Below are 12,106 nucleotides of genomic sequence, written 5' to 3'. Positions count from 1 at the left end.
GGTGGTGGAGGAACAATAAGGAGGAGAAGGACAGGGGAGGAGGAAGAAGAAGAAGAAGACGACGACGAAGAAGAAGAAGAAGAAGAAGAAGAAGAAGAAGAAGAAGAAGAAGAAGAAGAAGAAGAAGAAGAAGAACAACAACAACAACAACAACAACAACAACAACAAGAAGCAGCAGCAGAAACAGCAGCAGCAGCAGCAGATTCCAGGTATAGTCACTTCTTAAAACATCTCAAGAGAAATTACTGGATGTGTCAATGGTGTTGGTAAAATGCTAAGAACAATTTAGGGTTGTATTGTGGAACTAAGTAACAAAAAAATCTGGAAAAAGAGCATACTTCCATAAAACATGCAAATGTGACTAGAGAACTATTAATGGAATAGTTAAGATTCTGAGTGTAAGAAACAAAATCCACTCAGCTTATCAGGCACAGAGAAAATATGTTGGAGGATTGAAGAATATGAGATAACTTCATAGTATCTCAGAATCAGCCTTGGAGAAGCCATGAGTCAAAAAGTTTACAGGAAAATGTAAATGAATGGTAATCAAGAGTCAGACAGGATTGATCAGCTCAAATTGCTTTTCCCACCTTTCTCCTCATTCTGCATGTGCTTCAAATTCCAAGGAAAATGAAAGCACAGATTGATACAGTTTGGATCACATGTCCATCTCTTGGCCAGGTGAAATTGGGACATCAAAATGATTGATGTCTGTACCCAGGGGTGTACGCAATAATGAAGGAGTATTTTTCCCTATGTTAATTTCAGGGCACCATTTCAAAGGAAGGGGAAATGGATTTTGGCAAGCATGAACAACAGATGTCCATTGCATGACTGAATTACACAGGTCTTGGGAAATATACCAATGTAGAATCCTGTTGCAATTGCCAGTTGAACTTTGGTGCAAGATTATTTTTTTTCTTAATAAAAGAAAGGATTCATTCAAAATTGATCATTCTGGGAAGCAGTGGATATTAGAGTAGGACAAGAAGTGGGCCCCTATTTGGGAGAGGAAGATGCTTTCTTCACTCTCTGAGGCTGGATAGATGAATTATTCTGAATATACTGAGACTTTAGAATTGTTCCTGCCTTTAGTAGCTGCTAGGAATCTCTGTTGCATTGAGGCACAGCAGCAAAAAGATAAGCTATTTTCTACAGTATATATATATATATATATATATATATATATATATATATAGTGATTGTGGAATCCTCCATGTCAAAGAAGGTACCTCATAGATTACAGATAGAAGGCAAATTTAGTAAATAAAATGATTAAAATGAAAGAATTACCCTTTCCACCTTTGGGGAAAAACGACTGTGAATTATATTAAAATTTCAGAGATATTTCTTACTCTTGCTTGGACAAAAATCTATCTATGGGTCTATGTCTTGTCCATTTTGTGATGAAATGATGCCAAGATTTGATCACTAGCAAGCTTTACCTATTTCTTTAAAAAAAAAAAACTTCATAAATGACTGAATGTGTGGATGAATTTAGTCTAAGATTTGCTTTTTTTGGTAATCTGATAGATTATGGGGAAGTAATTAATCATCTCTTCCCTCAGAGACTGTGGTTAAGTAAATTGTCTAAAACCTGATCTTTCATCAATTGTCTTAAGTTAATTTACAAAAATCAAGTATTCACTCATTTTTTTTCTAATATATTTCATAGTTTTGTCTTATGTAGCTAACGAGATATATCTGGAAATTTCAACTCAAGTGACTATGATCGGAGTCATTCAGAAACGTGTGAGGCAAGCTAATATCAAACAGAAGGTAGGGCGAGTTGTGCCAAATTGCAGAAAACTGTGGGGGTGGGATTGGGAGGCATATTTCTCTGTTCTTGCCAATTTCTGCCATCTGTGAAAAAAGTCTAGTGTTGCCCTATCTCCTGATTTATATTGTCTTCTCATTTTTTGTTGTTTTTTGGTTGCTTTTATTGTTGCTTTGTTTTGTTCTGTTTGGGCTCTGAAGATCACTCCCAGGATTTCACACATGCAGACCTCTGAACCACATCTCCAGCCCTTTAGAAATTTTTGTTTTGATGTGTGACCATGTGTGCTTTTCTTGATTAAAAAAGAATTAGAGTACCATACAACAAACATTATACATTTATGACCCAGTTATAATACAAATATCTCCAGTTTGCAATCTTTACTTGATAGTATGAGAGGTAAATGCAATACATTTTTTCTCCATGCAGGCAATTTTCCCGAAGAATTGTTGAAATCATCGCCTGTTATATGAAGATCTTAATTTTCCTTCATCAAGTTACACATTTTTATATTAGTAGTTGTCTATTATTTCCTTCACATTTGATTAAATTTCAAAATAACTTTTCAAGGCCGGAGTGATACTTCAGCAATTAGGGTCTTTGCCTTGCATGCAGCCAATCCAGGTTCAGTATCAGGCAACTCATATGGTCCCCTGAGCCTGCCAGGAGTGATCCTTAAGCACAGAGCTTAATCCCAGAACATCTCTCGGTGTGACCCCAAAACTAAAATAATAAAAATAATAGTAACAATAATTTATCTATCTCTGATAACACTGTGGCGCTGTAGCACTGTCCTCCTTTGCTCCAGCAGTCACCAATAACATCTCCATTGTGAGACTTGTTGTTACTGTTTTTTGCATATCAAATACGCCACAGGGAGCTTGCCAGGCTCTGCCATGCAGGCAGGAAACTCTCGGTAGCTTACCAGCTCTCCGAGAGGGACGGAGGAATCAAACTCGGGTCAGCCGCGTGCAAGGCAAATGCCTTACCCGCTGTCCTCTCTGATAACGACCTTTCAGATTTTAATTTGAAATTTTTATTTCAAATTATGTACTTATTAAATTAAAAATCCAGTACATATTTAATTAAATTAAGTTAAACATTTTAGTAAAAATAATTTTTCAAACTTTTGGTATTTAAATATGGACCCAAATCCACAAATTATTTTGAGGAAAACATAGGCAGAACCTTTCATGACATTGAATCTAGAGGCATTTTCAACAACACAATGTGATTGGCTAAGAAAATGAAAGCAAAGATGAACAAAGGGAAAACAAAGATAAGCATCAGATTAAGAACTATTTTTCTATACTTGGACATGTATTATGATTCTAGAAATGGTCTTTCTTTCCTAAGAAATAATTATATCAATTTAAGACTTTTTGGAGCAAGATAAATACAATAGCAGGTAAAGCACTTGCCTTGCATGCATCTGACCATAGTTTGATCACTGGCAGCGTATGTGGGCTCTCAAGCACAACCAGGAACACAGAACCAAGAAAAGTCCTTGAGCACTGTGTGGTATCTGTCCCAAACAAAACAAAAGAGAGTGTTATTGACATCAACAATTTTGTGCCTCAGTTCTGTTTTCACTGGACAGGAAAAATTAATCGAAACTTCCATTTTCAAGAAACTTACATACTCAGGCCAGCCAGAGCAGGTAGGGTGCTGCCTTGAATATGGTCCACCCAGGTCCCACCACTGCATCACATATAGTTCCCTGAGCCACTCTGGAGTGATCTCTGAGAGCAGAGTCAGTAGTAAGTTCTGAGCATCAGCAAGTGTGGCCCCGCCCCCATTCCTAAAAATAAAAAAATAAAAGAAACTTAGATTTCTCAAAAGTGAAGACATATCAAACAAGAAATAGAATTTCAAAGTACAAATGCTAAGATTTTTTTTAAAGTGCTCTAGTGAAATTAACAGTGTGATGTGACAGGATATGAAGGCTGAGAGATGATTGAGGAACTATGAATCATCAGAAAAAATCTTCTTGAGGTAATGGAACTTCAGCTGCAACACTATCGACAAGAAGAAACCACCAAAGATGCAGGATAAGAAGTTTGCCTTAACTTCTTTTGGACTGCTGTAACAGAATACCAAAGTCCTGATAGCTTATTCATTCAGGAAATCAACACATTCTTTTATTGGGATAAGAGTCCTCTTCTACATCACAGATTTGTAACCTCTATAGCAGAAGGAGTGGAGTATACGGGTGTTGCCTTTTAAAAAGACACTAATCACATTCATGAGGGCTCTACTTTTGACACCTAAACACTCCTAGAGATCCCACCTATGAATATTGTAAAAATGTGGATTTTAATGTAAATTTACTATGAATTTTGAGGGGACATCCATTTAGAACATAACAAGATTCTACATAGAATTGCTTATTGATTTATCATATTCAAAGTATAGAAAATTATTCTTTGTGTACAAATAAGATTGGTATATTATAAATTACTCATGTTTCTAATATTTTCAAAAATTTTAGTATAGTGCTACCTAGTAATAATAACTTCCTCCATTGTATAATTTTCCTCTCTCTTTTTTTTTTTTGCTTTTTGGGGTCACACCCAGTGATGCACAGGGGTTACTCCTGGCTCTGCACTCAGGAATTATCCCTGATGGTGCTCAGGGGACCATATGGGATGCTGGGAATCGAACCTGGGTTGGCTGCGTGCAAGGCAAACGCCCTACCTGCTTTGCTATTGCTCCAGCCCCCCTCTCTCATTCTTAAGAATGCTTATTTTTATCCAATATCTTAACCAAACTTGCCCAACGTTTATTTGTTCTACTGTACGTTTTCTTGTATTTGTTTTCTTTGCGATAACATTCATTTATAAAACACATGTTTTAGGACACAATTTCATACCTCTTCAAATGCATGTTACCACATCAAAACCACCACCAAAGTACAAATATCCCTCCACCACAGTTCTGTCAGTTCCCCTCTCCTCCGATCCCTTCTGGCAACCACGTGCGGTATGAGTCCACCAGTTTTTTTCCATTTGGATTTGTCTGTTACAGTGCTTTGCTTTTCTATATCTAACATATGAGTGAGCCCATATGCTCACTCACAGGTATGAATTGGTATCAAATTGCCCCTTGATATGATTTCTCTGAAAAGTGGTAATGAGAAATCTCTCATTGCCTGTAAGCCATCTGTATGCCTCCTTCAGTTCAGATTTTCTTCCCATTTTTATATTTTTAAAAAGTTTTTTCTTTTCTTTTTTTTAGTACTCTCCCATTTTTAATGAACTTGTTGTTTTTGTTGCTCTAGAGTTTTGTTAGTTCCTCATCTCTTGGTTGTCAGATGTATGGCTATATTGTCATATGATTTTGTCAGATGAATGGTGTAAAAATACTTTCCCCTATTCAGTAGAATGTCTTTACATTTTCATGATGAATTTCTGTATACCTGCAGCTCCCAATAGCACCTACCTACCTATCCTAATTTTTCAAAAAGGAATGTGTTCCTCCAGCCTTTGATCAGTAAGTCTTTGCAGTTACCGATTTTAGGAATCTCTTTTTAACTTCTCCAGTTTTCTAATATATTACAACCAAAGGCACTGTAATAGGATTCCCTTTGTTCAAAATACTTAGGGGGGTTTGTGCTTTTCACACAAAACATGCCTAAGGTCCTTGAGCTTTTTACTCTGAAAAATATTTAAAATTTGGAGTCAAAGAAACAGTACAGCATATAAGGCATTTGCCTTTCACACAACCTACCCTGGTTTAATCCCAGTGCCAGACTCAATCCCTGGCACTGCATATGGTCACCTGAGCCCTGCCAGGAATAAGCCCTGAGAATCTGCTATCATTCAAAAGCAAACTTTAAGTTTCTAAATTGTAGTGTGTTAGGCCAAGAATTAGTGTGCATAAATTTCACCCATTAATAAAATATCAAATATGCATTTTATTATAAAATCACCTGATATTGATGTTCTAAATATTTTATTTTAAGTGACATTTTAAAAATCTATTTAGTGCCTCTACTATATGGTGGTAACACCATATTTGATGGGGTTCAGACAGTAGGCAACAAATCATAAAGGGAAATATATATACATACATGTATATATATATCGGAGAGCCCAGCAAGGTACCGAGAGTATCCCGCCTGCACAGCAGAGCCTGGCAAGCTACCCTTGGCATATTCGATATGCCAAAAACAGTAACAATAACAGGTCTTATTCCGCTGACCCTGAAAGAGCCTCCAATATGGCAACATCGGGAAAGACGAGTAAGGAGAGGCTGCTAAAATCTCAGGGCTGGGACAAATGGAGACGTTACTGGCACCTGCTCGAGTAAATCAATGAATAATGGAATGATAGTGATATAGTGATACAGTGATACTATCGTAAACCTGTTCCTTTATATACTAGAGTATACTGTACCATTTTTACTAATCATCTAGTTGTTAAATATCAAATAATTCTGTTGGAAGTAAAATAGAGGCTGTATTCACATTTTTAATACTAAGCTCAGTATTAAAAGAGAGTAATGTCATTTAATAAAAAAGCACATAGAGAAATATATATTAGTTTATCACTATAAGTTGAACAACATCAAATGGAAGGACAGAGGTCAGGGTATGTATCAGTTTTGGGAGCAAAATCTCAACTACAATGGAAAAGTTTGTTTCCAAAACTTCCCCTTGGCTCTCTTCATATTCATCTGCTAGCTATAATGATGGGTGCATTCCGGAATCTGGTTTGTTCTGTTTCCAAACATATGAAAAAGCTGTGTTCGTAGCTATCAGATGATTACTGGCACATGGGAAGAAATCTAACTTTGGGTTGGTATGAAAAATAATCCAAGATCATGATATCAAACTTTTCTGGTTTTGGAAGCCCTTCTGCTCTTAAAATATAATAGGAGACTTAAAAAAAAAACCTGCTATTGATACTTGTCTGTTGAACTTCTTGTCATGATTGTGCATTATTTACCTGTCTCATTTCTTCCCTCTCAATCCAAGATTCTCCCCACAGTATAATTTTATTAAAGTCCAGATCACACATATGGCTACCAGTGAACCTGACCAGAGAATGGCAACGCTCCCCTGCTGAAGGACTCCTGACTGAAGTTGTGACACGACTGCTCCGGCGTTCTCGATGATTTCTTGGAATCCTGATTGTGGCTATCCTGGGACTCATTGCTGTGACCACTACTGCTGCTGTTGTGGGAACAGCTCTTCAAACATCAATCCAGATGCACGATTTCGTCAAAACCTGGCAAAATGACTCTCACCATCTCTGGAAAATGCAGGCTACCGTCAACCACGATGTCGAGCAACGATTGGACACTTTACAACAAGCACTACTTTGGGGCCAGGGGTGGGTTGATATCTTAGAGCAACAAATGAGACTGTTTTGTGACTGGAATAGCTCTTCTTTCTGTGTTATCCCCCATAGATATAATGGGTCTGCTCATACTTGGGACAAAATCAGATACCATTTGCAAGACCTGAAGGGAAATATGTCTTTAGATGCTCTCGCCCTTCAGGATGAGATTGTTCGGGTGTTTAAGGATAAACTCCCAGGAGTTCAGTATGAAAACTTAGCCCAGGGTATTGCGGATGCCTTACAGGGCCTTGACCCGAGGTCATGGTGGCAAAGCATTACCCACGCTCTTGGTAGTGCTGGTATGGCCTTATTGATCATGTTCATTCTATTGGTTATAGGATCCTGCCTCTTTCGGAAAAGACTAGCTAATACTGAGTCCCTGACCCGTCTATTATGATCTTTGGCATTTTGTAAACAGAAAAGGGGGAGATGTTGGGTTCAGGGGTGGATTGAAGTCCAACAAATGAGACTTTTTTGTTTGTAATTGTTACTCTTTCTATTTCAAATTTTTGTGTTTTTGTAAACAGAAAAAGGGGAGTTGTAGGGTGACATTGCTTTGTCCTTCTTCCACAAGAAGCCTCGGTTTATCTGGTTACGCCCATCACAGTGCTCCTGAGGCACTTCCATTCCATTGTGTTTATCTGTAAACAGTCTTCCCTATGCTCCCCTCCCCACCCAGTTAATCAGCTTTCCCCCTAATCAGACTCTGTTAATTTGTAAGGTCAGATTCCCAGAAATCTATGATTTTATATGTATGAATGAAATATTGCCTTTCTCCTCTCCTTATGCCTTATGAACAGTTTACTTTAAAGCAATGCCTTTTTTTGTATAGATACAGGAAGACCGTTAACATTATGCTTTGTAACTTAGGATTTGATTGGCTTTGAATATTATTCACTCCTGGGCATCTGCTTTCTCAACTTAAGCCTCAGTTGCCCTTAGTTCCTAACACCCCAAAAGCAGGGTCCCGACGAGGGACTGAATGGACCCAGGGCAAGTGGTGAGCTACCCTGGCATCGAAGTGGGCCAGGTCAAAGTGCCATGATTCTTAACTATAAGTTAAGAGTTTGATCATAGATAGACAAATGCTGTTATGATCCAAAAGTAACGTCGAGACTAGGATCCTGCTAGGGGTGGGAAAGACTATCTGGCCTGAGCACTGTAGTCTGAGATCGAGATGGCCCTAGGAGAACAATTCTATAAGTTTAAGATATTTCTTACTGTATCCATACAAAATGTTTTATATTATATATTCTTATATGCTTGTCGGACAAGGAGAGGAGAGGCACGCCCATGGGATTATGCTCTAGGGTGGGTCATCCTGCTGAGAAAGGATCTGTCCTAGGAGCGGCTTTCCCTGAGGCTAAGATTTCTACCCCTACTAATTGTGACCACACCTATGTGTAATTGTTCCCCCAATTCCTCCTGGAGAGAGATATAATGAGATTGTAGAATGGGAAAAGGGGCCGAGGCAGAGAAGAAAGACTGGTGTAGATGGAGAGAGGATTGGAATAAACTGCGACTAAGACCAACCAGTCTGGCCCTCATTTCCTTCCTCCACCTGACCATCGCCATCGACCTCCCTGGGGTGGGAGAAGGGTGAGACTAACGAACGCGGGCGGTGGGAGAGATAGAGCCACCACCGCTGTGTGCCGTGTCCCTTTTGTGTGAGATTACACACTTGTCAATGTATCAATGTATCAATATTTACAAAATTAGACATTAAAACAGAACTATTTAAAATATCTATTAACATTGAAACAACACATTAATTGCTAATTTAAATATATAAATTAAATTTTTTAAAAAAATAATTGTACTTTCAAAACAAAGCTAAACATAGAAGAGTGCCATTATTTTACATTTTTCAAATTGTTTTAATGCCTAGCCTAACCATCTGTCACAACACATAAGTAACTTTTTGGGGGAAAACTCCACTTGTGGGAAGGAGAAAAGGGATAGAAACAAGGTAACTAGAGACTTAGTATCATCAACACAGTTTTCACTTCCAGGTCCCTCTGACAATTCCTCAAGGATTGTCAGTGAATGCTAAAATACACTTTGAAATCCAAACTAACTACATCAATAACTTTTCTTATGAATGTTTTCAATGGTTGCCTTTAGAAATTACTAAAGATAAAATAGTTTGATCATGAAGCAAAACTATTAGCATAAAACATTTTGAGGTATTTGAGGATAGCATGGAAGAGAAGGAATGTATGGGACTAATATGAGGTTTTCATTAAATATTTTATCCCTTATGAGAGATACAATATTTTATACACAATAAGCAATTCTTAGTAGTCTGTTGCAATTCCTTTATTTTTGATTTAATGAAACAGAACAGAGAGCAAGGGGCAGTAAAATTATTATAGAGATATCCTAATTGCTAAGACTCTGGCTATTTAAGGAAATCATGGAAAGTTTGGGCATCTTCACAATTTCTGAAAACAAATAGACTTTTAAGTGTTTCTGAAGCAGTTGAGAAATGCTGTTCAATACTATTCATAGAAATTCCACTATCTTTCTTCCAAGTTGCTGGTAGGGGTGGGATACATACTGTCCCATAATTCAGTTCTCCTTTTTATATACAAGTGTTGAAAAATATTAAGAAATTGCCTTGATTTCTTGAAAGAGCAGCATCAATTGCTTCATATGTAAATACATATACATATGCATTCATTTATATGAACATTATTTAACATACATTTACAGAAAGCTCCTATCAATGTACCAGACCCTAATCTTAGAAGATCGTATATAAAGTCAAACACCAATTTATGGCCTTGAAAGATTTATGCTTCGTGTTGGAGAGAGACACAGAGTAAAGGTGACTAAGCAAGCAAAACCATTCTTTACATTGTGATAATGACTGGGAGAAAAAGCCAAGGGGAATACAAAATCTTGGGATTGGAGGATGTCATGATTTTAAATAGGTGATTAGTAGAGGACAGATGGAAAAGATGATGTTGAATTTTTACTTTGCTTGCAGAAGCCATGAGAAGTTTTGAACAGAAAAGTGAAAAGTGGCATGCTATAACTTTCCTTGCAATCATTTTGTTTTGGCCTCTGTGTTTAGAATAGACTCTACACAGGAAGATCAGACCCAGGCTATTACAATAATCCAAGGGAAGTGATGATGTAGGTTGTACTAGAGGTGGCAAGTTGCTGGATTCTTATTATATATTGAAGAAAGCCAACAAATTATCTAAAATAAGGATATGGGATTTAAGAGAGAGAAATTAACGGGTTGGTTAGAGCCAATCCTGGTTCAAATCCCAGGCAACTCCATATGGTCCCTAGGCACTGTGAGGGATCACTCTTAGGCTCAGAGCCAAGAGTAGCCCCTGAATACCAGGATGTGTCACACCACACTCTTAGGAGGACTTCAAGATAGACAAGAGAAAACAAAGTTATTCACTCAGGTAACTAAGATCATGGTGAAGCATGGAAGGGCGTTGTATTGGGATTCATGTTGATTCATTCCTTTTATGTATGTAATAAGTGAAAAGACTACAAATAATTTAGAGACCTATTCCAAATAGGTGCCAAGAGGAATTGAAGAACTGTGTTTAACTTATTCTAAAGTATGTATGGATCTTGAAATATACCTGTGTTCGAATTCTCACTGTATATTAGACCAAAAAAAAAGTCTTTAAGCAGGTCACTTACTAATTGATAAAGACGAAGAGATAAATTATCTCTTACAGCAAAGTGTGTTATTCAATATCTGGATTCTAGTCTTGGCTATGCCTTTTGTAAAAATGGGGATAACAACAGTAACTATCTCATTGTGATTGTGTAGGTAGTGTAAAGCATTTATAACAGTGTTTTAGCAAATGCTAATATTAGTATATTTTCAATTTGGAATCTTAAAGTACATATAAACTTAAATGTTGTTATTATCTATTCATAGGGTGTGTGGGATGAGTATAACTATATGGCTCAAAAAGAAACGTAACAACGTAATAAAAATGTATAATTATAGAAATTACTGTGCATACTTATCATAGAACAGATGGTACTCCTCAGGAATTGGTTACATATTGATATATATGGATGAAAAGGCCCTGAAATAAATTGGTTTCAGAGGAATAACAAATTTCTGTTTGATGAAATTTTCCAATCTCGAATAAACAATGAGATATCAAAATGCAATAGCATTGCACATAAGGTACTGGAATGTTGTTGAAATATTTCCTTTTTTAAAAAAAAAAAAGCCTGCTCTTCTAACTAATTTCACTTGAAATTTAGGAAATAGTGAATTCCAGTAAGAACTGACCATGTTTAAAATCAAATGGAGGGTTTGAATGCCAGAGTTTTGAAGTTTAAAATCAAACATATGCACCAAACTTTAGTTTTCGGTTGTTGTACTGACTTCACTTTTTTCTCCTCCAACTTCCAATACCCGATTCTGTTAAGGAAAATGAATCCCAAAAGGAAGAATCTTTCAATTTTCAGATTAAATTGCACAACCATTCAGAAGATGAATAAACCGTCCAATCTTAAAAGTTGCCCGCCCTTTTTTTTTTTTTTTTAAGAGAACAAGCAGTTCTTTGCTAAAAGCACTTCGTCCCGAAATCTTTTTCTGGGTCTGAATGCTGGGTTTCTGAGTAGCACCACCTGCTGGCCCTACACGAGTCTTACTTCCAACGGCCCAGAAGTCTCTCTGGCGCATTTGCATTTGCATTCTAGTTCCTAGTTACAGGAAAAGCATATATATATATATATACACACACACACATATTTAATTATATATATATAGAAAACACTGTGCATACTTGATTATCATAGAACAGATGGTAGTCCTCAGGAATTGGTTACATATTGATATATATGGCCCTGAAATAAACTGGTTTCATATATAATATATATATATATATATATATATATGTATAGAAAGCCGTTGGAACGATCCAAAGTCAAATCGAAGGCTCCCAAAGAGCAGAAAGCAGGCGGGCAACCCGAGGCGCGCGTCGGGGGC

This window comes from Sorex fumeus, unplaced genomic scaffold, assembly GCF_029834395.1.
Source record: "Sorex fumeus unplaced genomic scaffold, SorFum_2.1 ptg000061l, whole genome shotgun sequence".
NCBI lineage: Eukaryota > Metazoa > Chordata > Mammalia > Eulipotyphla > Soricidae > Sorex > Sorex fumeus.
Note: the sequence above shows the minus strand (reverse complement) of the source record.